The sequence below is a fragment of the Bombina bombina genome, chromosome 9 (assembly GCF_027579735.1).
Source record: "Bombina bombina isolate aBomBom1 chromosome 9, aBomBom1.pri, whole genome shotgun sequence".
Taxonomy (NCBI): domain Eukaryota; kingdom Metazoa; phylum Chordata; class Amphibia; order Anura; family Bombinatoridae; genus Bombina; species Bombina bombina.
Genome location: NC_069507.1, coordinates 223,790,176 through 223,817,137, shown reverse-complemented (window position 1 = coordinate 223,817,137; position 26,962 = coordinate 223,790,176).

Below are 26,962 nucleotides of genomic sequence, written 5' to 3'. Positions count from 1 at the left end.
GGGGGAATAAAGAAAAAGCCCAATGCGACTGAGGTGATGAAACATATGGATATACTGTATTCTAATGAAAATGCATGTAACTGTTTCAAATGGTTTTGTATTTATGGTTGAATTTTCACTGTAAGTTGCAATGGAATAAATAAAGTATTGAAAAAAAAAAAAATATGCTCTACGCTCCTTTTTTGGAGCCTAACACAGCCATTCTGTGGACTCTCAATAGCAGAGTTATTTTAAAGGTGCGGCAAGAAAAAAGCCAGCGTTAGCTACGCGGGTCCTTACCGACAAAACTCTAAATCTAGCCGTAAATATGAAACACAAGGAAGAAATGCCCCTACTTGTGGTTGAAAGTGGATCAATGACGGAATTGTAACCGAAGTCCTTCTGTTTTTTATAATTTATACAAAGTAATCAGCAATTTAATTGAAACCAATACTGGTATATGTTAATGTTGAATATGATATAATGCGCAGGTGACCATCAAACAAGAACAGGGTTATTTATATACAGGGAGTGCAGAATTATTAGGCAAATTAGTATTTTGACCACATCATCCTCTTTATGCATGTTGTCTTACTCCAAGCTGTATAGGCTCGAAAGCCTACTACCAATTAAGCATATTAGGTGATGTGCATCTCTGTAATGAGAAGGGGTGTGGTCTAATGACATCAACACCCTATATCAGGTGTGCATAATTATTAGGCAACTTCCTTTCCTTTGGCAAAATGGGTCAAAAGAAGGACTTGACAGGCTCAGAAAAGTAAAAAATAGTGAGATATCTTGCAGAGGGATGCAGCACTCTTAAAATTGCAAAGCTTCTGAAGCGTGATCATCGAACAATCAAGCGTTTCATTCAAAATAGTCAACAGGGTCGCAAGAGGCGTGTGGAAATACCAAGGCGCAAAATAACTGCCCATGAACTGAGAAAAGTCAAGCGTGCAGCTGCCAAGATGCCACTTGCCACCAGTTTGGCCATATTTCAGAGCTGCAACATCACTGGAGTGCCCAAAAGCACAAGGTGTGCAATACTCAGAGACATGGCCAAGGTAAGAAAGGCTGAAAGACGACCACCACTGAACAAGACACACAAACTGAAACGTCAAGACTGGGCCAAGAAATATCTCAAGACTGATTTTTCTAAGGTTTTATGGACTGATGAAATGAGAGTGAGTATTGATGGGCCAGATGGATGGGCTTGTGGCTGGATTGGTAAAGGGCAGAGAGCTCCAGTCCGACTCAGACGCCAGCAAGGTGGAGGTGGAGTACTAGTTTGGGCTGGTATCATCAAAGATGAGCTTGTGGGGCCTTTTCGGGTTGAGGATGGAGTCAAGCTCAACTCCCAGTCCTACTGCCAGTTTCTGGAAGACACCTTCTTCAAGCAGTGGTACAGGAAGAAGTCTGCATCCTTCAAGAAAAACATGATTTTCATGCAGGACAATGCTCCATCACACGCGTCCAAGTACTCCACAGCGTGGCTGGCAAGAAAGGGTATAAAAGAAGAAAATCTAATGACATGGCCTCCTTGTTCACCTGATCTGAACCCCATTGAGAACCTGTGGTCCATCATCAAATGTGAGATTTACAAGGAGGGAAAACAGTACACCTCTCTGAACCGTGTCTGGGAGGCTGTGGTTGCTGCTGCACGCAATGTTGATGGTGAACAGATCAAAACACTGACAGAATCCATGGATGGCAGGCTTTTGAGTGTCCTTGCAAAGAAAGGTGGCTATATTGGTCACTGATTTGTTTTTGTTTTGTTTTTGAATGTCAGAAATGTATATTTGTGAATGTTGAGATGTTATATTGGTTTCACTGGTAAAAATAAATAATTGAAATGGGTATATATTTGTTTTTTGTTAAGTTGCCTAATAGTTATGCACAGTAATAGTCACCTGCACACACAGATATCCCCCTAAAATAGCTAAAACTAAAAACAAACTAAAAACTACTTCCAAAAATATTCAGCTTTGATATTAATGAGTTTTTTGGGTTCATTGAGAACATGGTTGTTGTTCAATAATAAAATTAATCCTCAAAAATACAACTTGCCTAATAATTCTGCACTCCCTGTATTGTTGGGACTGTAATAGATAAGCGGGTCTTTGTCTGGGCCATCAGACAGGACAAGCCATTTGGGGTTGGTGTTTTTGGTTTGTTAGCTGGGCACACACAGCCCTAAATGTTCACTCCTCTTTTAGGGTTGTTGGCCCTTACATAAGTATTTCACCTATATATGCAGTGTATTTCTGCCATTACCCTATTTCCAGTAGGTTCTTATTTATTATTACTATTGGTCTGGTTAAATTAATCCCTTGGGATTGATAGCATTGATGTTAAGATTTGTTGCACAAGGGAATGGAAATTCTCCTGTCATGCCGCCCAAACAGCGAGAAAAAAAAGGTAGCAAACAAGCTGAACAAGGTATCGAAGTGACACAAGAAGGTAGTGAGATGAATCTTTTAATTCTGATATTTCTGAATTGGTTTCTCAGATCTCAAAGATGATAATTCCACAACTAGAGGCAGTCAAGACCGAAATTAAACAAGAAATTTGTGGTTTATCCAATGAAATTAGACAATTTTCTACATGCTTGGCTGAAGCTGAGACTAGGGTCTCTGAGTTAGAGGACAAGTTTATAATACAATAACAAGTCTCGCAAACACAGTCAAAGACAATGTCAGTTTTACAGACTAGAACTGAGGAACTTGAGGACCGCTCACGGCGGAATAACATCGGGATCATTGGTCTCCCTGAGACGCCTGAATATAAGGATGTAATGCACTTTGCAACACATACTTTACCTCAGTTATTAAACATCCAACCATCATCTCACTTAGTACATATTGAGAGAATACATAGAGTTGGGCCAGTGCGATAAGATTCAGAAGGTAATAACAAACCTAGAACGGTGGTATTGAAATTCCTGAATTTTCAGGATAAAGTTAATTACTTTAGACAATATAGGAAGGTTACCATATAATGTTAGACCAATATAAAATCTTAATGTTCCAGGACTTTTCAGGTGAGACAATGACAAAGAGAAGAGAAATGTCTCCATTCTGCTCTAAACTCATCCAAGCTAAATTAGATGTAAGATTGGTATACCCTGCAACATTAATCATTCTAATTGATGGGGAGATGAAAATTCTTAATAATGCAGCAGAGGCTTGTATGTTTTGTAAAGATAAAGCTATAGAATAACTTTACATGATTATTTAGGGTAGTATTACTATTGAGTGGAATGGAGTGTTTTTATTTATTGTTTAGACATTTTGCATATTATTTTTTTTCATGTGCATGCTGGTTTTATGATATAGAGGAAGCCCACGAGGATGTTAAAGTAATGGTAGTCCTAAATTGGATATGTTGTAGTAACCCCCCCCCCCTTTTTTTTCTTCTCCCCCCCCCCCCTGTGCCTGTACTTCATATGTACACGTAGATATAGATGGTAGTAGATAATCTTAGACTACTGTTATGGAATGTGGGTGGCAAAATCTCTCCAATCAAAAGGAAGGCTATTAATAAACAACTTGGGAAACTTAAACCAGATATAGACATGTTAAAAGAAACACATCTGAAACAGTCAGGGATTAGTAAACTAAAATCAAAATGGATTGGAGAAGTTATAGCCGCTCCGTGTGACAGAAGAAAAAAGTGCGTGGCAATTCTTATAAATAAGAATTTATCTTAGAATATAGAAGCGACAATGTTAGATCCAGATGCTCGCTATCAAATCATTAAATTGAAATTAGATAAAATCAATCAATCATAAACTTATGGATGATTTAACATTGAAACTGTTGGAATTTGTTGGTCAAAATGTAATTTGATTTCGACTATTAAACTAGACAGATTGAATAAGAAGAATATAACTAGAAAAGATAGGAAGACACAGATATTACATACATTATGCAATAAGTTAGGATTGAAAGATACTGTATATGGCGCATACAGAACCTGGATCTTAAATCCTTCACATGTATGTCTAAGGGGCAATGAGCGCTCTCAAGAATAGACATGTTTTTAACTTCAGACACTATGCTTGGATTGGATATGAAGGCATTAATATTAGAACAGAGCAGTTACCAAACAAGTTTAACCTCTTTTTTCCTACTTATTTGACACAGAATAGTACATTTCAAAATTGGTTAAAGGAGAAATGGAGGAATTACTATAATCTTAATTCTTCTTACCTAGACAAATTGGAGATATTTTGGGAAGCAGCCAAGGCAGTCCTACGCGGTGATATCAGAGCTCATTTATCATATTTGAAAATAAAAACATTTCAAAGAGAAATTCAATTATCCAATACAGTTAGAAACATCTACAATGCCTACATATCCAATCCAAATAAGTTAAATTGAAAAAGATACAAAGAATCCAAAGAGAAAAGAGACTTGTTTCTCTATCAAAAAACATTGCAGGATGGCTTTGTATGGAGGCCATGCAGGTAGATCTGCAAAATACCTAGCTAAAATCACCAAACATAAGAGCAGAAATTATATTCCAGCAATAAAAAAGAGGGAGGATAGATAGATTTACAAATCCAGTGGACATTAAGAAGGTCTTTTTAGAATTTTTCCAGAATATATATAAAAAGGGTCCCATAGATAGGATACAGGAAAAACTATTCTGGGAAAATTTTAAAGTACTAAGACTTACAAAACAAAATATACAAGAGCTTAACGCACCAATATCAATGCTCGAGATTTCAGAGGGGATCAAAAAGGCTAAGCTTAATAAAGCCCCTGGTCCATATTGCCAACCATTAGATTATTTATAGAATATTACAGGTACACGTAACTCCTATTTTACATAGTTTATTCAATATGTACTGCAACAATTGTATGAAATGTTCACCATAGTTTGCGCATTCAAACATATCTGTAATCCTTAAAAAAGATACGGATGCTGAAGATCCCTCCTCCTATAGACCTATATCCCTGTACAACTGTGATTACAAACTTTTGACATCAATTATAACCAACTGATTGAAAGTTCATTTGGGTAAAATAATTCACGAAGACCAGGTAGGATTCATGTGTGATAGGAACCCAGTTAAAAACATGAGAAAGTTTATATTAGTATTGGATTATATTTGGAATAAAGCGCAACAAAATACATTTCCATAAACATCTAGTTTAGCTGTGTTAACAGTGGATGCAGAAAAAGCTTTTGACTAAATAAGCTGGGAGCACTTGTTTGGCACACTAGAGAAGTTTGGATTTTTGGGTAATTTTTTTAACTTTATTAAACTGATTTATAACTCTCCTGTCTCTTCTTTGATCATTAATGGATCAGCAACAGATCGTTTTACATTACAGAGAGGTACCAGACAAGGGTGTCCGCTATAGACATTATTATTTAATATTTGTTTAGAACCATTTGTGATTTTATTGCATAGACATAGTTATGGTATCCAAATGGGCGGTCAAAGTTTTGTATTATCTCTCTATGCGGATGACCTACTTACCAACACTATTAAAGGATATCACAATGTTTAGTGATTTTTCAGGTTATAAAATTAATCTGACAAAATCCAAACTTCTTTGGTTGGTTAAGCCAGTAGCCTGCTAGATAAAGCACACATTTAAAGAAACTAACCAAATCAAATACTTAGGAATAATATTGAATAAAAATCCTAAAGATTGGTGTGAATTAAATTTTAGGAAATTTTTTGAGGAATGTAAAATAAAGTTAGACTATTGGATAAATCTACCAATATCGTTAACGGCACGTATAATGCTAATTAAAATTATTTTACTACCAAAAATATTATATCTATTACAAAATATATTTCAGTATTGTTATATAAAGCTGACATTAAAACTTTTAACCAGCTATGCTCTAAATTTATATGGAAAGGGAAGCAACCCTGTATCATACTACAAAGATTGATGAGAACAAGACTTGTGGCAGGACTCGCATTTCCCAATATTTGGTATAACAATCTCGCAGCTCTTTTGAAGTTTGCGATAGATTGGACTACGGAGGAAGAATATGTTTCTTTTCTTGTCTGTGAATCTAAGTTAGTAGCCCCTTTGAGTTAAAAGCTCTGATTCACTGTCCTGTGGCTGAACTACCAGCTAGTGTTTCCAATTCATGTATGCTTTACAATATAATTTTAGCTTGGCAAAATTGCTGCCAAGAGATCAGTTTAGTCCCTTTTTATTTCAGAATTTTTCCCGATTATGGGTAACCCAGAGTTTAACCCCAGTCTTGCATATAAAGTTTTTCATAATTGGGGAGATAGAGGGCTGAAATGGGTCAAACAATTTTTGCTCCCATATCTGACAATAAGAAAGTTTACAGACCTGAGTCAGCAATTTGAACTAACCAAAGAAGATTTTTTCGCATATTTACAGTTGAGACACTTTATTTAAGAATTAAAAAACAAATATAATTCGGATTGGTCACTTGGAATCCTATCTGGCAATATCATGCTATATCAAAATGGGTTAAACTCCATTTCCACTTTTTATAACACTCTAAATGTTTACAAGAATGAGTCACAATGGGAGGGGATTAAAAAGAAATGGCAAAAGTACTTCCCGGAAGTCAGCACACAGGACATTCAAGAAAGTTTTAAAATAATTAATAAACAGTGGGTGCAGACTTCATGGAGAGAAGGCCACATAAACATCATGCTTAAAGGGACATGAAACCCAAAAAAATTCTTTAAAGATTCAGATAGAGAATACAATTTTAAACAACTTTATAATTTACTTCTATTATCTAATCTGTTTCATTCTCTTGGTATCATTTGTTGAAGGAGCAGCAGTGCACTAATGGTTTCTAACTGAACACATAAGTGAGCCAATCCAATCAACGCACCCACCAATCAACAGCTAGAACCTATGTTCTCTGCTACCCCTGAGCTTGCCTAGATAAACCTTTCAGCAAAGGATAATAAGTGAAGGAAGCAAATTAAATAATAGAAGTAAATTGGAAAGTTGTTTAAAACTGTATTCTCTATCTGAATCAGGAAAGAAAATTTTTGGGTTTCATGTCCCTTTAAGTATAGTATATCGACACCATTCTTTCTGAGAAAAGTAGAAAAAGCACAATTTTTAGAGGTAAATTACAGACAATGCATTTTTGTACAATGCATTTTTTTTTAATTAAAGGCAAATTTATCCTAAAACATTTCTAATAATAGTGTTACTGTATAGGTTCATCATTTGAAAAGCCTTTTACAAATACAAAATACCACCCCTATCTGTCGTCTAGTTTGACTTACTCCTGGTTAGTGGGATCCACACTTGCAATTCAGTGTTTCACGTACAACATCCAAATTGTGTAACAAACGTTCTTTGGAAGAAGAAGGATTAGGACACAGAGAGGGAACAACATTCTCCTGATTGATATTTCTATTAGAAATAACCTTAGGAAGTAAACCTAACTGAGTACAAAGAACCGCCTTATCGGAATGAAAAATAAGCTAAGGGGAATTACACTGCAGAGCTGAGAGTTCCAAGACTCTTTGAGCAGAAGAGATAGCAACAAGAAACAAAACCTTCCAAGATAACAACTTAATGTCTATGGAATGCAACGTCTCAAACGGAGCAAGGTGTAAAACTTTAAGAACAAGGTTAAGGCTCCAAGGAGGAGCAACAGACTTAAAGAAAGGCCTGATTTTGACCAAGGCCTGACAAAAAGATTGCACATCTGGCACATCCGCCAAACGTTTATGTAGTAAAACTGATAAAGCAGAAATCTGACCCTTCAGGGTACTGACTGACAATCCCTTCTCCAGGCCTTCCTGAAGAAAAGATAAAATTCTAGGAATTCTAATTCTACTTCAAGAGTAGCCCTTGTATTCACACCAATAAAGATATTTACACCATATCTTATGGTAAATCTTTCTAGTAACAGGCTTGCGAGCCTGAATCATGGTCTCAATGACCGACTCAGTAAAACCACGCTTAGACAGAATTAAGTGTTCAATCTCCAAGCAGTCAGCTTCAGAGAAATGAGATTTGGATGAAGGAAGGGACCCTGAATTAGGAGGTCCTTCCTCAGAGATAGTATCCAAGGTGGGAGAGATGACCTCTCCACTAGGTCTGCAAACCAGATCCTGCAAGGCCATGCAGGGGCTATTAGAATCACTGACACCCTCTCCTGTTTGATATGAGCAATGACTCGTGGAAGGAGAACAAACGGAGGTATGCCAACCTTAAAACCCAAGGAACCGCCATAGCATCTATCAGAACAGCCTGCGGATCTCTTGACCTTGAACCATACCTTGGAAGCTTGGCGTTCTGATGGGACGCCATCAGATCTAACTCCGGCACCCCCCATTTGAGGACTAAGCTGGAGAACACCTCTGGATGGAGTTCCCACTCCCCGGGAAGAAAAGTCTGTCTGCTCAGAAAATCCACTTCCCAGTTGTCTACTCCTGGAATGTCTATAGCAGATAGATAGCAAATGTCGGTCTCTGCCCACTGAAGAATGCTAATAACCTCCTTCATGGCTAAGGAACTCAGAGTTCCTCCCTGGTGATTGATGTAAGCCACAGAGATTATGTTGTCTGACTGGAACTTGATAAACTGGGCTGAGAACAACTGAGGCCAAGTCAATAGAGCATTGTAAATTGCCCTCAACTCCAAGATATTGATGGGAAGAACAGACTCCTCCTGAGTCCAAAGACCCTGAGCTTTTAATGAGTTCCAGACTGCTCCCCAGCCCAGCAGGCTAACGTCCATGGGCAAGATCACCCAGGAAGGTCTCCGAAAGCATGTGCCCTTAAACAGATGTTTCTGAGAAATCCACCATGGGAGAGAGTCCCTTGATGACTAATCTAACTCTATTCTCTGAGACAGATCCACATGGACATTATTCTATTGTCTGAGCATGCACAACTGGAGAGCTCTCAAATGGAATCAAGCAAAGGGAATGATGTCCATGGAAGTCACCATCAGAACGATTACCTCCATACATTGAGTAACTGAAGGATAAGCAGTAGCCTGAAGAGAGAGGCAAGAGGAAATTTTTTGCTTTTTCTGACCTCTGTCAGAAAAATCTTCATCAATAAAGAATCTACTATGGTCCCTAAGAACACTACTCTTGTAGCAGGGGAAAGGGAGCTTTTTTCTAGATTTACATTCCATCTGGGGGAACGAAGAAAAGACAATGAGATTTTGCTTGTTGAAAAGATGGCGCAAGAACCAATATGTCATCCAGGTAGGGTGCCACAGCAATTCCACAAGAACAGATCACTGCCAAAAGAGCCCCCAGAACCTTTGAAAAAATTCTGGGAGCCATGGCTAGACCAAATGGAAGGGGCCACAAACTGTAAATGTTTGTTTAGAAAGGCAAATCTCAGAAATCTGTGATGGTATCTGTGAATAGGAACATGAAGATATGCATTCTTTAGATCTATGGTTGTCATGAACTGACCCTCTTGTACTAAAGGAAGAATGGAGCGTATAGTCTCCATCTTGTAGGATGGAACTTTGAGAAACTTGTTTCGACACTTCAAGTCTAGAATAGGACAGAAAGTTCCCTTTTTTTTGGGAACCACAAATAGGTTGGAGTAGAACCTGAGACCCTGTTCCTGCACTGGAACTGGAACTATCACTCCCAGGGAGAAAGATGTTTACATATCACATTTCAAGAACGCCTCTCTCTTTATCTGGTCTGCAGATAATCTTGAGAAATGGAATCTGCCTCTGGAAAGAAAAGTCTTGAATTCCTATTTGTAACCCTGGGATACTATGTCCACAGTCCAGGGATCTGGGACATCTCGTATCTAGAAAAACAAGAGAACCGAAATACCAGGCAATTCTTCTCCGAACAAGACAAAATAACAAACCCCAGATGTATGTTTCGGACTCCCTTGGGCCTTGTCAGTGAGGTGCAGTTGCATATCTCTAGGGCATGTTTGCAAGGAGTCCATATCTGGTTTCCCCCTTTTACTCTTAGGGAGACCTAAGAGTACTTTACATAAAAACAAGAGAACTGAGAGACGCACTCACTGAGACAGAACAAATGCTAGAAAAACTTCCGTGCTTGTCCACAAAGCCAGTGCCACTCAGGGTGCAGTCTCTGTTTGCACATCATGCCTTTTCACAGAGAAAAAATATCCTGTAGTTTATCAGTCTGATCCTGCCCAATGACAGTCCAGCGCCGAAATACCAGGCCTGAGAGAACTGAGAAAGTCTGCCCCCCACCTGATCCTATCCCGGATCGGTCAAACCCTTCATGCTGATTTGGAATCAGCTGCAGGTTTCCTTGATTGTTTCCCCTTGTTCCAAGAGTGATTGGGTTTCCAAGAAGACTTGGATTGTTTCTGCTTGGAAGCAGACAACGGCTTTTTATGAAAGAAATGAAAATTACTTTGATGTCCTTTAGGCCTATTCTTCTTATCTTGAGGTAGAAAAGACCCTTTTCCACCTGTAATATCAGAGATAATTTCCACCAAACCGGGTCCAAACAATGTTTTGCCCTTGTAAGGAATCGCCAGAAGCTTGACTTTAGAGGAAACATCCGCAGACCAGGATTTCAACCATAATGCCCTACAGGCTAGGACAGTGAAATTAGAATTTTTAGCTCCTAGTCTAACAACCTGTAAAATGGCATCTGCAATAAAGGAATTGACCAACTTAATCCTTTCTTGAATTTCATCCAAGGAAGTCTCTACTTGAAGAGAATCAGACAAGTCGTCGAACCAATAAGATGCTGCACTAGTCACGGTGGCAATACACACTGCAGGTTGCCATTGGAGACCTTGATGAACATAAATCTTTTTCAAATAAGCCTCCAGCTTCTTGTCCATCGGATCCTTAAAAGAGCAGCTATCCTTAATAGGAATAGTGGTTCTCTTAGCCAGAGTGGAAATGGACCCTTCAACTATGGGTACAGTATACCAAGGGTCTTTAATGGAGTCCTCGACAGGAAACATTTTCTTAAAAATATGATACGGGGAAAAAGACACCCCTGGTTTCTCCCATTCCTGTGAGATAATCTCCCTAGCACGGTCCGGCACAGGAAAAACCTCAGAAGTGGAAGGTTCATCAAAGAAACTATTAAGTTTACTAGATTTGTTAGGAGTGACAATGACAGGAGTATCAAAGTAATCTAAAGTAGCTAAAACCTCCTTTAACAATAGACGAAGGTGTTCAAGCTTAAATCTGAAGGATACCACCTCAGTGTCAGAAGAAGGAATTATGTCCGAATCTGAGATTTCATCCTCAGAAAGTCCCTATGTATCTTCCTCATCAGACTTATGAGAAAGGGCAACTTGGGAAGCAGAACTGAGGATAGGCACCTTAGTTTCTGAATTTCTAGATTTCCTCTTGCGTTTTCCCTGTAATCTGGGAATGGCAGCTAATGCCGCAGATACAGCTGAAGATACCTGGGCAGCAATTTGTGCTTTTAAATAAACTCCACTAGGAGTTATAGAGGAACCACAGGGCACTGTATGTGACGCCATTGAGGCTTGGGACATAGCAGGAGAAAACTGAGGTATTATTATAAAAAAAATTACCTTTATTTTACAAGGTTATCTTGACACATGAGGAACAAAATTGCATAGGAACTGTGATTTGTGCATCTAAACATAATAAGCATGAATTCATGAGAGCATTGCTCCATATCAGACATGTTGTGAAACAGTAAATAAACTTGTACAGATAAGTTTGAAAGATTTTAATATTCAATTAAAATAAGACAAGGAAAAAAATACACTTTAAATGTTATCCCAAATTAGGATCGATCCCCAGCTAAAATTATGTGAGAAAAGTTAAGAAAAAACATTTAATAAACATCAAATAAACTTTTAAAATACCCCTCAGGCAACCCCACACCTCAATTACTGAGGTGCCTTACTGCTACCAATTAAGACTGGTTTACCCAGAAATGTCAAAAAACAACTTTTTCCTCAGAAACGTTATGAAGTAAAGCCAGTCATGTGACCGCAACTGCTGAGCTCAAATTACTGCTGCGGCACAGAGATTCACTGCTTCCTGGTACACTGAGTACCAGAAATAACTGATTTCAAACCTGACAGTTTAAAATGTTGCAACGTTTTATTTTAAAGCAAAGGGGAAATGAATAAGCTGCTGAAATAGAAAATTCAGCCATACATTCAGTTTAAACTTGTATTGTTTTATCAAGTAAATATGTGTCAGAAAATGAAGCGTAATAAAAACATTTTACCCTTTTTTTTTTTTAAATAGTTTTTATTGAGGTAGCAATGACATACATAAATACCATCATATACTGTCACGGCAACATGCCTATACACTGTGTGCAGAATTATTAGGCAAATGAGTATTTTGACCACATCATCCTCTTTATGCATGTTGTCTTACTCCAAGCTGTATAGGCTCGAAAGCCTACTACCAATTAAGCATATTAGGTGATGTGCATCTCTGTAATGAGAAGGGGTGTGGTCTAATGACATCAACACCCTATATCAGGTGTGCATAATTATTAGGCAACTTCCTTTCCTTTGGCAAAATGGGTCAAAAGAAGGACTTGGCAGGCTCAGAAAAGTAAAAAATAGTGAGATATCTTGCAGAGGGATGCAGCACTCTTAAAATTGCAAAGCTTCTGAAGCGTGATCATCGAACAATCAAGCGTTTCATTCAAAATAGTCAACAGGGTCGCAAGAAGCGTGTGGAAAAACCAAGGCGCAAAATAACTGCCCATGAACTGAGAAAAGTCAAGCGTGCAGCTGCCAAGATGCCACTTGCCACCAGTTTGGCCATATTTCAGAGCTGCAACATCACTGGAGTGCCCAAAAGCACAAGGTGTGCAATACTCAGAGACATGGCCAAGGTAAGAAAGGCTGAAAGACGACCACCACTGAACAAGACACACAAACTGAAACGTCAAGACTGGGCCAAGAAATATCTCAAGACTGATTTTTCTAAGGTTTTATGGACTGATGAAATGAGAGTGAGTCTTGATGGGCCAGATGGATGGGCCCGTGGCTGGATTGGTAAAGGGCAGAGAGCTCCAGTCCGACTCAGACGCCAGCAAGGTGGAGGTGGAGTACTGGTTTGGGCTGGTATCATCAAAGATGAGCTTGTGGGGCCTTTTCGGGTTGAGGATGGAGTCAAGCTCAACTCCCAGTCCTACTGCCAGTTTCTGGAAGACACCTTCTTCAAGCAGTGGTACAGGAAGAAGTCTGCATCCTTCAAGAAAAACATGATTTTCATGCAGGACAATGCTCCATCACACGCGTCCAAGTACTCCACAGCGTGGCTGGCAAGAAAGGGTATAAAAGAAGAAAATCTAATGACATGGCCTCCTTGTTCACCTGATCTGAACCCCATTGAGAACCTGTGGTCCATCATCAAATGTGAGATTTACAAGGAGGGAAAACAGTACACCTCTCTGAACAGTGTCTGGGAGGCTGTGGTTGCTGCGGCACGCAATGTTGATGGTGAACAGATCAAAACACTGACAGAATCCATGGATGGCAGGCTTTTGAGTGTCCTTGCAAAGAAAGGTGGCTATATTGGTCACTGATTTGTTTTTGTTTTGTTTTTGAATGTCAGAAATGTATATTTGTGAATGTTGAGATATTATATTGGTTTCACTGGTAAAAATAAATAATTGAAATGGGTATATATTTGTTTTTGTTAAGTTGCCTAATAGTTATGCACAGTAATAGTCACCTGCACACACAGATATCCCCCTAAAATAGCTATAACTAAAAACAAACTAAAAACTACTTCCAAAAATATTCAGCTTTGATATTAATGAGTTTTTTGGGTTCATTGAGAACATGGTTGTTGTTCAATAATAAAATTAATCCTCAAAAATACAACTTGCCTAATAATTCTGCACTCCCTGTATACATACATCAAGTCTAATACATAGGTATGTCTTAGAACTATAAGCAATATGCGGTCCTATACAATCCTATACAACAGGAAGTACAATAGGCCATGAGCGGCACCTCTTTTTCTATATAAACATAGTAACATGGACAAAGAATAACGTAACAAGTGATAATCATAAGACCTAGTTTTTGTAACAGGGCTCTAAAAGGAAAGAAGTAGGTCTCATATGTCTACAACATAGACAGTAGCAAGAAAATATAATACTTTAGATCTGCTTAAAAAAAAAAAAAAAAAAGGAAATCGCCAGGGCCTCTCTGAGACCCAGCGCATTAGTTCAATTTTATATAAACATTAAGGTTAAGTTATACCTAATAACATCTGAAGATGCAGCTGTAGCACATTTGTCAAAATATGAGATAAGCAGCTTAACAAAATAATTTATAAACTCTATGAGACCCTGGTACACCACGCATAGGCCACAAACTTAAGTATGTAAATATGCTTCTATACAGTTATGTGGAGGTATTAATCCATTGTCCTCTAAAAAGGTAGCTGCGTCTTTAAAGCACTTATCCAAATAAGCAATGAGTAACTTAACACAATAATTTGTAGACTCTATGCGTGGGTAGTAAAAACAAGCATTAGAAATCTTTACCATGAAGTAGAAATTTGGAAAATAGGGCCAGTTTTGGGCCCTACATATAGGATAACATTTAGCCCCCAAAGATTTAAAATTACTATTAGGTAAAGTAGACTACTTATGTTCAAAATTCAGCCACAAAGCTAATACTCAATTATATGCCAGAGCAAAACAGAGTGAATTTCCTTTGGACTCAAAGATAAACCTTTAGTGAATACCGTGAATTCTAGGGTAAAAATTGAAACCTTCTCAGGGGTAAAAAGGGATGAGTCCTACTATAGTATGCGAGCTCCATATGTACCTATTTAAGTTAATGAGCTTGGGATATAATAAAACCACACGTACTAACAAAATTTATATGGGATCTCTATGCATTACCAGAAGCTTTAGGGAGGATTATGTGCTATTCATACTATCTCGGCCGCAGACAGTACATTGAGGTTACTGTAAAGCTAGAAAAAATCTATGAGGTAAAGAGACCCATCAATATTATTTAATTAAATCTTGTGGTAGATTTGCTGCAGTAAGGTATAAGCCACTTAATAGCCTATAACTAGACCTTACTAATGGAGGTACAAATACAGCAAGTCAAGCTAAGGTAGGCTACTACCCAAGGAGGCCTCCATTTCAGACAGTATACTTAGGAGAAGGTTAAATTGAGGCCAAGGTGTTATTGTGTCTAAGGGGATATACTTGTGAGACTGCGGTATAATTAAACACAAATAGACAACTTAAATAATGTAATGTACAAATAAATCAGTATAATGCTCCAAAGTCAGCATCTAAAGCTGGTAGAGTACATTGTGTATACTGGGCATGAAACATACCCGAGAAAGCTGCTGGCAATATCCAGTAAACATACTGGGCATTAAAATCTAATCGTAGCTATAGAATTAGTAAATAGAAGAAAAATAGAGAGTGATCTTACAGTACATAATATACTGTCTAGGGGAGGAAAAAATCCCAACATAACAATAAAATAAAATGTCACATATATCCCACACCGCAATCACAGAGATACCACCAGACTTTATAAAGGTAAAAATTCAACCATTGCAGGCTTCATTGTAGTACATTTCACACAGTCTGATAGGCTTGGGGGTTGCTGTTGGGCCCTGATCATGCTGCCCACAGTCTACCCGACCCCAGCTCTCGTCACCTTCAATGCATAGAGGGCCTCAGGGCCCTGGGAATTCCGTTGTACAAGGCCGACATTAATATACAGCAGGACCAAAGCGTCCTCCTCTAGTTCCTGGCGTTGGGAGTCAAAAAAGTAAGTAAACGGTCGGAAAACCTTGTGGCAGCATTCCGAGATGCGTAGATCTTTCACAATGGGATCCTTTACTGGTCCAACTCCCCCAGTTCCTATGTCACTCCTAGGAGAGCCAGCGTCACTCCCCGAAGGTAGCAAAGTTAAATCTCCCGCTGCATCAAACTTCTATCCAGCCGGGTAAACTCAGCATAACAAGCAGGAGCTGGTCGCCTGGCCACAGAGGCCGCAAAACGTTTTCTGATAGTAGGCACTGAGCGCTCCGCTGCACGCACTCCTAAATCCAGGTAGGGGGAGCCAGCCTGGAATTGCTCCTGCGACACTCTAGTTATCTTCTCCTCCATCCCATAGATTTCCCCACCTGAGTGCCTTAGGGCTAGTGCTTGATCCTCATTCCGCCATGTATCTCCCAATTGCACAGTGGGTGGGATTACAATACGGTCAATCCTCTCACATATCCTCCTTCCACAATCCTCTAATAATGCCTGAATTAAAACAAGTAGCTCCTCCATGGTATAGGGGTTATTAAGAACCTTTGGCAGAGGATGTCCGTATTCTCTGCTTAACCGGTTTCCCGGGGGGGGGGAGCCAAGATCTCTCTCCTTGGAGGCCCCAGGGACACTCAGCGGTCCAGTTTGGGAAGTCCTGTTGTATTAAGCAAAAAGATTTTTATATATTGACATTCAGCTAAGTGACCTCTGTGGCATGAGGTATGAGTTCTTGCTGGATGGCTATTCAATCTCCAGATTACAGGCAGAATGTAACTCTGAGTTACAGAGCTCACAATTTAGCGGCCATCTTAGGCCATAGCCCGGACACGCCCCCACCCTTTCTTTTTAAAAGAGTTTAAATATTAGTCTCACACATGCTACTGTGCCTGATTCATGCCCCAGTGTAACCCATACAACAGGATTATCTATGTCCCAATAAAAAAGCAGTGTTTTTAATTTGTTAAGTGCATGGTCTCCCCAACTGGAAGAAAAAGCACTTACCTACTCCGCTGTCCGGCATGTAGACAGTTACAAGGTATGAAAACACACAGTTCCTCACAGAGACCCTTGAAAAAGAAAGAACCGAGTAGCCAACTCTGGCTTTCTAAACTAGGGCAGCAATTGTTAGGAAAACACAGTAAGTACCTCTTTACAAGTTCCTAACTGCTTTAAAGCCACCACTACCCGACTGCAAGGAATGACGTGGAATACGGCTATACCCCAAAACTTGCTTGTAGATGAAATGAAAATTTTTCTTCAGACACCTAAACTTCACCTCCTCCATGCACCGAAGGCAAAGAGAATGACTGAGGGTTGTGGGTAAGGGAGTGATACTTGGCAGTTTGGCTGTGGTGCTCTTTGCCTCCCCCTGCTGGCCAGGAGTGATAATTCCAACAGTAATTACTCAAGCCATGGACTTCCCATATCTTAAGAAAAAAAACTAATTTTTCCTCAGAAACGTTATGAAGTAAAGCCAGTCATGTGACCACAACTGCCATCTCTCAAATTACTGCTGCGACACAGAGAGGCACTAAAAATAGCTTCCTGGTACACTGAGTACCAGAAATATCCGTTTTTTCAAACTGGACATTTTAAAATGTTGCATCGTTTTATTTTAAAGCAAAGGGGAAATGAATAAGCTGCTGAAAAAGCTTGCCTCCAATATAAATACAGGAGTACCTGTAATACTTTATATTACAGATCTCCTATAGGAGGCGCTAGAAAGCAATGATAGATGTAGCCAAAATATTAATGCATATGCATCTCATAACACAATGTAAATATACAAAATGTAAAGACGTTGAAATTGTAAAATATAAAATATATATACAAACGTAGCACTAGTCGTAACCAGTATGGCTATAGAAAAGTCCAACAAATGTCCTTAAATATCCGTATGATGGACAGGCAGCTCTCGGTCTTCACCCACAAGGATGATGCAACTTCTATGATGGATAACTGTAACAGAAACAGAGGCGCCATATGTGTAGATCAATAAAGACGACAATATCCAAGCAAGACAAGACACAGGGTACTCACAAACGTGGAGGCACTCTGTTGTGCCTATGGGAGCAGGCTAGTATTCTAACAGCAAACCAGCTGGCTGTACAAGGGAATCCCCTTCTTGGCGGACAGCACTGGTATCCTGTGACCTCAGGTCTCCAAACTGCCACTCTTGCCTGGATCACTTTCTGCAAGCTGGAACTTGAATAAGGAAAGGGAGAAGGGCTGGCAAAGAGACTGCAACACTAACACCAGACTTGTAAAAAGTGGAATTAGTATTTATTATTATACAGAATAAAAATACCAACAGTGTAACAAATTACAGCTGGGTGTGTTAAAAGCAAATCTCCTCTCAATTTACAGAGATAATAGCGACGTGTTTATTGGGGATAGCCCCGTTTCCTCAGGCTTGTATACCTTGTATTCTCCCTTTCCTTATTCAAGTTCCAGCTTGCAGAAAGTTATCCAGGCAAGAGTGGCAGTTTGGAGACCTGAGGTCACAGGATACCAGTGCTGTCCACCACGACGGGGATTCCCTTGTACAGCCAGCTGGTTTGCTGTTAGAATACCAGCCTGCTCCCATAGGCACAACAGAGTGCCTCCACGTTTGTGAGTACCCTGTGTCTTGTCTTGCTTGGATATTGTGGTCTTTATTGATCTACACATGTGGCGCCTCTGTTTCTGTTACAGTTATCCATCATAAAAGCTTGCCTCCTCCTGCTGGCCAGGAGTGATATTCCCAACAGTAATTACTCAAGCCGTGGACTCACCATATGTTAGGAAAGAAAGTTATTTGAAAAGGACTATTGTTTCTGGTCACTTTGAAATGGCTGCCAAACTCCACCCACTGATGACATCATGATCTGGGCTGCATTAAAGGCTTCACTAGTTAGAAAAGACTCACTAATTGGATTCAACAGACTGTCAGTGCTATTCAGCAGAGAACATAGATGCAGCCCAGATCGTGATGGCTGAGCATCCTGGTAAATGTAGTTCCAAAACCTCTGGAGGGCCAAGTTTGAAGATGTCTGGTGTAGACTGTCCCTTTATGTCTAGACTATTGACAGGCTATGTAAACACAGCCAGCAGAAGAAATTACACTCCCAGTGGGGTGATTAAGAGATAACTAATAAAATTATAATTTTTCATTGTTCTCTCTCTAAGTAAGATGACAAAACTGTAGACTGTCGGTTTAAATATTGAAACTTCCAGTTTAAGTGGGGATACCACAGGCTAAAATCAGCTATTTAAAATGCAGAAATAATGGTAAACAAGCCACTTATAAACAGTTTAATACACTCCAGCAGGTAAAATGGATAATTGGGAACAAATTAAAGGGGAGAAAAATTATGTGAACTGCAGTCATAGGAGGAAAATGATAGCATGGTGAGTCGTAACTATCTGTTGTAGTTGTGCCCAGCAGCTTAATGTCCCTTTAACTTCCCTTTAACTTGATGTTTTTTTGTTTTTTTGTATTACTGATAACACCAAAACTTTGAATACAAATTGTGAATAACAAGCAAGAAATGCTATTAAATGATATACTTTACTAATTCTCAAATGTGATGGCATAGCTAAAAAAAAGCACTTAATGTACCACTGTCCTAGATAAATATAGCACAAAATAACAAGTGTTCCCTCTGCTGCCATTTGTAAATAGGAACAAGGATACAGTAATATACAACCTGAGCAAGGCAAGTGGAGTTTATTACTCGCTATTTATCTATACTCTGTGAATAATGAGCCAAGCATTTAACAAAACACAAGTTACTAGCATACTTTTTATTTCTAATGATGTCCAGCAATTTGTGTTCTAGTAATTATCTCTATTCTGTCTTGGTTAGTAAATTTGATCTTTTGGCTACAGACTATTTGAGTAGTAAGGACCTAGGTATGCTTTTCAACAAAGTATATCAAGAGAACAAAATAAATTAAGGAATATCTAGCACAGAGCATACAAATGAGGCAGCATTGAGTCATCACAAATTAGTCTATTATGGGATATGGAAGCCCACGGTTTACTTTTATGATTCAGATGGAGAATGAAATTTTAAACCTTTTTGTAATTTTGTTTTTATTATTAAAGGGACCCTCAAGACCAAAAACAACTTTCATGATTCAAATAGGGCATGTAATTTTAAGCAACTTTCCAATTTACTTTTATTACCAATTTTACTTTGTTCTCTTGGTATTCTTAGTTGAAAGCTAAACCTAGGAGGTTCATGTGCTAATATTTTAGCCCTTGAAGGCTGCTTCTAATCTGAAAGCATTTTGACAGTTTTTCACCACTAGAGGGCATTAGTTCATGTGTTTCATATAGATAACATTGAGCTCACCCACGTGAATTTACCGAGGAGTGAACACTGATTGGCTAAAATGCAAGTCTGTCAAATGAACTGAAATAAGGGGGCAGCCTGCAGAGGCTTAGATACAAGGTAATCACAGAGGTAAAAAGTTTTTAAACAACAAAAATGCTGGTATTGACTGTCCCTTTAATTATTCTTCATTCTCTTGGTATCTTTTGTTGAAAAGCATGGACGTAAGCTCAGAGGCCGTCCCTTTCCTGGAGCACTATATGGCAGCAGTTTTGCAAGAATGTTATCCATTTGCAAGAACACTAGCGGGCAGCGCTATTTCCTATCATGTAGTGCTCCAGATACCTACCACACAAAATGTCAAGGGAACAAAGCAAATTTGATAACAGAAGTAAATTGGAAACTGCTCTGTCTGAAGAAAGAATGTTTTTGGGTTTCATATCCCTTTAAATAGAGAAGGAAAATATGCATTAAAGGGAAATAGTGAAAAACAAAAATTGCATAATGTGTTAAAAAAAGTCAGCTCCAGAGAGAGCACAATTGAACACACCTGGTAAACCAATGACAAGAGGCATATGTGTGTAATCACCAATCAGCAGCTAGCTCCCAGTAGTGCTTTGCTGCGTCTGAGCTTACCTATGTATGCTTTTCAACAAAGGATACCAAAAGAACAAAGTACATTTGCTAATAGAAGTCAATTGAAAAGTCTCTTACAATTAAATGCTCTACTTGAATTATGAAAGTTTAATTTTCAGGCCCATGTCATTTTAAATATGTTAATTATAAAATAAGGGAAATGATTGACTGGACACATGCTATACATAAATATTAATAGATCATTACAAATCTTCATTCAAACACTTTACGCTCTCCTCATCAATACTGACTAATTAGCTGTCATTTTATACTTTTGCTTTGGTTTTATATCTTTGGCAGCCATTAACATGTGTGAAAATGCATGTGAAATCTGTCTGTGAAGCCTGCAATACACATATATTTAACATATATTTTTACACTAAAACTATTTACTAAACTAGCTTCTCTGTTAATTGCAAGCATTTTTTTTGTATAAATCAAAATGCAGCTCTTATGAAGTATAGTAATGGCTTAGGAAAAAGAATAAATTATTCACATATAGAATATTTTCACATGGAGCTTTTAACCAACCTTAATCTACTCCAGTGTTTCCCAAACGCGGTCCTCAAGTACCCCCACATGCCAGGTTTTCATTATAGCTGAACTAGTGCACAGGTGAAATAATCAACTGATGGGTGAGAGCAGGTTAGTAACCATGGTTACTGATCAGCTGATTACTTCACCTGTGCACTGGTTCAGCTATAATGAAAACCTGGCCTGTTGGGGGTATGTGAGGATCGCGTTTGGGAAACACTGATCTAGTCCAATGCAGTCCAATATTAGTTCTAGTATTAGGTTTATGACTAGGGTTTCGTTTATAACTAGCAGCAATTCTAGGTTTAAGGTCAGGTTTATGTCTAGTTGATGTTAGGTTTATGGCTAGAGCTAGTTCTAGGCTTAGGGTAAAGTTTATGTCTACAGCTAGTTCCAAGGTTAAATTTAGGTTAATAACTACAGCTAGTTTTAGGGTTAGGTTTATGACTATAGCTAGTTCTAGGATTAGTGTTAGGCTTGTTATCAGAGCTAGTTCTAGAAATAGGGTCAGGTTTAAGGCTAGGGCTAGTTCTAGGTAAGGGTCAGGTTTATGCCTTGGGCTAGTTCTAGGGTTAGCATTAGGTTCATGGCTTAGGCAAGTCCGAGTCTTAGGGTCATGTTTGTGTCTTAGGCTAGTTCTAGTGTTAGCATTAGGTTTATGGCTTAGGCAAGTACTAGTCTTAGGGTCATGTTTGTGTCTTGGGCTAGTTCTAGTGCTAGCATTAGGTTTATGGCTTAGGCAAGTACTAGTCTTAGGGTCATGTTTGTGTCTTGGGCTAGCTCTAGGGTTAGCATTAGGTTTATGGCTTAGGCTGGTTCTAGTGTTAGTATCAAGTTTGTGTCTAGGACTAATTCTAAGGTTAGGGTCAAGTTTAAAGCTTAGGTTGATTCTAGGGTTAGGGTTTGTTTTATAGTGTTGGCTAGTTCTAGGATTAGGGCCACATTGATAAGACTATTTCTAGTGTTAGGGTCAGGTTTAAGGATTGGGCTATTTCTGGGGTAGGGCCTAGGCTTAGGCTAGTTCTAGGTTTAGGGTTAGATTTGAGGCTTGGGCTAGGTATAGAATGAAGGTTATGGTTAGACTTGTGGCTTAGGCTAGTTCTAGTGCCAGGGTAATGTTTAGGTTTATGGTTTAGGCTAGTTCTTGGGTTAGAATTATTATTAGATATAAGGCTTGGACTAGTTCTAGGGTTAGGGTTATCTTTATCTTAATGGCTTAGTCTATTTCTAGTGTTAAGGTCAGGTTTATAGCTTAGGCTAGTTCTAGTGTAAGGGTTAGGCTTACGGTTTAGGATAGTTCAAGGGTCAGGGTTAGATTTATGGATTGGGCTAGTTCTAGGGTTAGGATTGGGTTTAAGGCTTAAGCTAGTTCTAGGATTTATGGATTGGGCTACTTCTAGAGTCAGGTTTATGGATTGGGCTACTTCTAGAGTCAGGGTCAGGCTTATGAATTGGGCTAGTTTTAGGGTTGAGGTCAGGTTTAAGGTTTGGCTAGTTCTAGGGTTAGGGACTGTTTCAAGGTTTAGATCTAAGGTTTTTGTTAACCCCTTTGCCATTGCAGCACTCTTGAATATAACATTTTAAGTTAAGAATGACACACTTTTACTTTTTTTCCCAAACATAGGAGAATTTTTAAGGTTTGCTAAAAGCCAGTTTTTGCATACAGTAGACATTTTCCTCAGATGACGCTAGTTGAATTAATATTTTATCTTGTAATCCACAGATGAAACACGCTAGTACTAGTGTTAGATTTATGTCTTGGGCTAATTCTAGGGTTAGGGCCAAGCTGAAGACTAGGGTTAGGGTTTATGGCTTAGGCTAGTTCTAGGGTATTGTTTAGGTTTATAGCTTAGGCTAGTTCTAGGGTTATTATTAGGTTTATGGCTTAGACTAGTTTGAGGGTTTGGGTCAGATTTATTGCTTAGACTAGTTCTAGAGTTAGGATTAGGTTTATGGCTTTGGCTAGATCTAGATTTAAAGTTATGGTTAGATTTACAGCTTGGGCTAGTTCTAGAGTTAGGGTTGTGTTTAGGTTTATGGCTTAGGCTAGTTCTAGGGTCAGGGTCAGGTTTTTAGTTTAGGCTAGTTCTAGGGTCAGAGTTAGATATATGGTTTGGCTAGCTCTAGTCTAGGTGTAGATCTAAGATTATCATTAAAGGGACAGTTTAGACCCAATACTTATTCTGTATTACTTATTGTTACATACCAAACAAGCATATTGCATCTTCCACATCTATAAGCTTGTAAGAAGTACATGAAACCTTGTTAGCAGCTGAAAATGTCTGCCAAGCTCCACCCACTGCTTTCTTCTTGTCCAGTTAGCTGTTTTTTGTATGACAGTTTAGCAGTGCACTTTTTTTTTTTTAACCAACTTTATTGATTATCCAAGATGATCAAGGTACAATGCCATTACTTCCGAGACGCAGCTCAATAAATGTTAACAGATTACACAAGTTGGTTATTTTCTCAAACAATAATACCTAGTTTGAGGCTACATACATGGATGTGTAAACATATAGAAAACATAAAAAATAAAATGAATACACAAAAAAAAAAATCATAAACCTTTTTTACTGGAAGCCCACTCGGGAGTTGGGACCATGGACGGGTGTTCGTAAGGAAGTATTAAAACTCATTCAGCCATTGTTGAGGGAGCGCCTCTTCCATAATCAATAGCCTAAAGGGTACCAAATGCTGGAAAGGCGCTATAAATTGGATCTGGATTGCCATTGGCCAAGCTTGTATTAATTTTAACCACTTAGAGAAAAACTTTCTAAGATGCCTTTCATTACAAAGTTTATTATTTTGCATCTCAACCGTCATCTGTAATCTCATAGTTAGCAGTGCATATTTTTCAGTTAGCTATTTCAAATTTCACATGCACAAATCAGCATGTGAGAGTAGGAAATCTTATTTAAAGGGACAGTCTAGTTAAAATTAAACTTTCATGATTCCAATAGGGCATGCAATTTTAAAGAACTTTCCAATTTACGTTTATCTTAAAATTTGCTTTGCTCTCATGGTGTTCTTTGTGGAAAGCTAAACCTAGGTAGGCTCAAAATGCTAATTTCTAAGCCGTTGAACTGCCTCTTATCTCAGTGCATTTAGACAGTTTTGACAGACACTGCTAGTTTATGTGTGTCATATAGATAACATTGTGCTCACTCCCATGGAGTTATTTAAGAGTCAGCACTGATAGGCTAAATGCAAGTCTGTCAAGAGAACTGAAAAAGGGGGCAGTCTGCTGAGGCTTAGATACAAGGTAATCACAGAGGTAAGAAGTATATTAATATAAAAGTGTTGGCTATGCAAAACTGGGGAATTGGTAATAAAAGGATTATATATAGTTTTAAGCATTAAAAATTCTGGAGTAGACTGCCCCTTTGAGTCGATCGTGATTGGAGAAACCTAACATACCAAAATATACAAGCAATAGGTGGGTGGAGCTTTACAGACATTTTCGGTTCCTAACAAACTATGAATATTTAAATATTTCATGTACTGCTTACAAACTTATAGATGTGGGCCCAGTTGCAGGAGGCTTTTCTGGAATGTAACAAGAAGTAATCAAAATTATGTATCAGGTCTAGATAGTCTCTTTAACCCCATTGGCTTTGCAGCACTCTGGAAGTTAATGTTTTAACTTGAGGAATCACCTGATAAAAATGTCTACTATATGGAAATACTGGAATTTAAATAGGGAACACTGAAAATGCCTCCATGCTTGGTAATAAAGTATCCTCATTGAGGTGACACAAATTGAACTAATATTTTATCTTCTAATCCACAGATGAAACAGGCTGGGTCAGAACCATTCCTTTAAAAATTAATTTTAAACAAATGTTACTGTATTCTGAGCCACAATACTGAGGTCACATTAATTACTATCTAATGTTGTATGCTGATTTTTAGTCATATTTATGGCAGGAAAGAGCTAACATCACTGGCTGCAATACTAATCTTGCTTGCATTCTCAGATTTCACAACAAAAGAAAAATAGATCACTATTATTTCTTAATGAAAAGATATCCATCTCACATCTTATTCTGCTGTTGCTCAGGCATCAAAGGGCTATGGTTTTTATTGAAGAGATAACTCAAAGTATAATTTCTTTTCTTTTTTAAAAAAAAAACATTATTATAGTTTGATAAATGGCTGTGGGAAGTGCACCTGATTCCTCTTTCCTATAATTATCCGATAACCAACAATGCATTATGGGTTATCACTAATGATCAAACACAAATAGGTTTTTAATGACTGTTAAACTCTTATCCTTGTAACACATAAATTATCTAGAATTATAGTTAAAAAACTTTTTCACGCATAAATAAAGTTTTTAAGAAGTTTGGCCTAGATTTGGAGTTCGGCGGTAGCCGTCAAAACCAGCGTTAGAGGCTCCTAACGCTGGTTTTGGCCGCCCGCTGGTATTTGGAGTCATTGATTAAAGGGTCTAACGCTCACTTTTCAGCCGCGACTTTTCCATACCGCAGATCCCCCTACGCCATTTGCGTATCCTATGTTTTCAATGGGATCTTTCTAACGCTGGTATTTAGAGTCGTTTCTGAAGTGAGCGTTAGAGCTCTAACGACAAAACTCCAGCCGCCTGAAAATAGCAGGAGTTAAGAGCTTTCTGGCTAACGCCGGTTCATAAAGCTCTTAACTACTGTACCCTAAAGTACACTAACACCCATAAACTACCTATGTACCCCTAAACCGAGCTCCCCCCACATCGCCGCCACTCGATTAAAATTTTTAACCCCTAATCTGCCGACCGCCACCTACGTTATACTTATGTACCCCTAATCTGCTGCCCCTAACCCCGCCGACCCCTGTATTACATTTATTAACCCCTAACCTGCCCCCCACAACGTCGCCGCCACCTACTTAAAATAATTAACCCCTAATCTTCCGACCGCAAAGCGCCGCCACCTACGTTATCCCTATGTACCCCTAATCTGCTACCCCTAACACCGCCGACCCCTATATTATATTTATTAACCCCTAATCTGCCCCCCTCAACGTCGCCGACACCTGCCTACACTTATTAACCCCTAATCTGCCGAGCGGACCTGAGCGCTACTATAATAAAGTTATTAACCCCTAATCCGCCTCACTAACCCTATCATAAATAGTATTAACCCCTAATCTGCCCTCCCTAACATCGCCGACACCTACCTTCAATTATTAACCCCTAATCTGCCGAGCGGAGCTCACCGCTATTCTAATAAATGTATTAACCCCTAAAGCTAAGTCTAACCCTAACACTAACACCCCCCTAACTTAAATATAATTTACATCTAACGAAATAAATTAACTCTTATTAAATAAATGATTCCTATTTAAAGCTAAATACTTACCTGTAAAATAAATCCTAATATAGCTACAATATAAATTATAATTATATTATAGCTATTTTAGGATTAATATTTATTTTACAGGCAACTTTGTAATTATTTTAACCAGGTACAATAGCTATTAAATAGTTAAGAACTATTTAATAGCTACCTAGTTAAAATAATAACAAATTTACCTGTAAAATAAATCCTAACCTAAGATATAATTAAACCTAACACTACCCTATCAATAAAATAATTAAATAAACTACCTACAATTACCTACAATTAACCTAACACTACACTATCAATAAATTAATTAAACACAATTCCTACAAATAAATACAATTAAATAAACTAGCTAAAGTACAAAAAATAAAAAAGAACTAAGTTACAAAAAATAAAAAAATATTTACAAACATAAGAAAAATATTACAACAATTTTAA